Here is a 2,291-nt window from a genome sequence, read left to right as displayed (position 1 = left end):
ACTGTCTTTTTCTATAAAATGGGAAGGATATCACCTATGAAAGTCCAAGTGAGATAATATAAATAAGAACATTCTGTAAATTGTAAAGAAAAAGTAAGACCTTGTTATTAAACCCAAACTGAAATCCATTTTTATTGGGAGTGCATAGCTCTTCTAATGTAATTCAGTAAAATAAGTTCTCCTTTACAAAAACCCATGCATGTGCTTGGTGCTAGGATGAGCATATGATAATTTTTCTGCCTAAGTTAAAATTTTTAATGTCCACACAAATTCTTATTTGTGAGAAACGTGCTCATACAGCTCATACGACTAGACACATGAACACAGAGCCAATAAAACCTATTGAAGTTGGGAGGAATTATTTTACAATTGAAGTCATCATTTCATTTTGAAGCTCCCAGTGGGCTCTACACATGAGATTGTTCTCCTCTCTTCCTTCACTGTTGTTCTTTTCCATAAGGATACCCTTTTGATATCAGTAAAGAGTATATTAAATGCATTGTAATTGAAAAGTTGGTCTTCCTTTTATAGAAAAATGTTATTTATTCAGTTCAGTTTTAAGTAAAAGCTTCTGTTCAGTCTAAGCAAAAGTTTCTATTGATACAATAAAATCAATAGCGGCATAAAAAACAAAAAAGCTCCATTCCTAAGGTCTCAATCATGTTTTACTGATAGAATGCAGAAAAATACTTCAATTCTTTTCCAACACATTTGTATGCTGTTCCTCTCTGTACTTGTAGTGGGAGTCCTGGGGGATTCAAACACATCTGACATCAAACAGACATTTGGACTCAAGCCTTGGCTCTATCAAATATTAGTTTTGTGATCTTCAGCAAATTTCTTACATTTCATAACTTAAGTTTCTTCATCTGTGAAATGATCATAATCATACCTATGCCATGATACTCTAGCAAAGATTAAGCAAAATCTTTAGTACATAAAAAATTGATCAATATAAAATAGTGATTACAATTATGTAATAAAAGCCAAAGTCAAAGCAACATGGCAGAAACCCATGGCAGTACTAATGGTAATAAACCAGTAAGTCCCCTAAACATGGATCAATTTGAACAACTTTATCAGGATGATTATACCACTGATTAAAAATTCTCTGCTCAGAAGTCGATCAGATACAATATTTTTAGTTTTAATATAAGTACTATTTCCCAGGATATAGTATTACTTTATTCCCAGAGAAACGTCCTATTATCCATACAATGGATGTCATATATCAGTATTTCACTTTTTCATTCCTTAGTCTAGCTATATTTGGGCACAATACTTAAACTGAATCCTTCACTAAATTTCTCTTTTATCGAAAGATAATATTTGTTCATTTATAAACCGTTTTATGACTACTGAAAGTCATGGGACATAAACACAATAATTGCAAATGGTAATAAGCACAATTATAGATGAGTAAGTACAACTACAGTGTCTTAGATGAGCTTCTATTTTTGTAAATTCAGAAGACTTTCACAGCCATTGCATATGCCATCTTCTCTACCGACAGAGTTTAATATTCACGATGAGTTTTTACCCATTAGATCCTATAGTGATCCCTAAATTTTCTCAAATTTTAGCAGTTCATTGCTATTACTTTTTCTACCTTCTGGTTTGTTTATTATTAATTAAAATTTATGTTATTTTTAAATCACTTGATCACATCTTGAAATGGCTTGTCCAAAATGCTAGAAGAAATCATTCTGGTTTTGTATGGAAATGTTTTTCCCTCATTAATAGCACTCTTTTTCTTCTCCCAAAATTCAAACCTCATCTTTTTTGTAAGTTTTTATCTTCACAGGTCAAAATTCCCTTGTAGCATATAGATATATGTTCCCTTTGAAGGAAGGCTATTCTGTGATGCTGAGAATTTTAATCCTGATTACCATTCCCAAATTTGGGCTAGACACATTTCTACATGCATCTTAGATAGTACCAGAGTTTGGGCCTCAATCTCTGAATTTAGCTGACATATATTGTGTGTGCCCTGTTGGAAACATATAAGCATATTTGGATGGATGAATCAGGAACTTTGTATGCAAAATACAAATTGATGATCTGTGTATTTACAGTAAATATGCACACCAAAGGTTTTTTCTTGATTTCAGGTTTTTTCTATTATGGAGTGAGTGGGGTGAAATAAAATGCATAAACTAAGATTTCTTTTCCTTTATAGATGTAAACAGACTCCCTTTGAAGTATTTCCTATCATCAGCAATTTTGGTGACAACTCCTCAAATATTTAATATTAAATCAATGTTCAAAGATAGTATAAGCAGAAGATGTAT

The sequence above is a fragment of the Galeopterus variegatus genome, unplaced genomic scaffold, assembly GCF_000696425.1.
Source record: "Galeopterus variegatus unplaced genomic scaffold, G_variegatus-3.0.2 Scaffold2310, whole genome shotgun sequence".
NCBI lineage: Eukaryota > Metazoa > Chordata > Mammalia > Dermoptera > Cynocephalidae > Galeopterus > Galeopterus variegatus.
Note: the sequence above shows the minus strand (reverse complement) of the source record.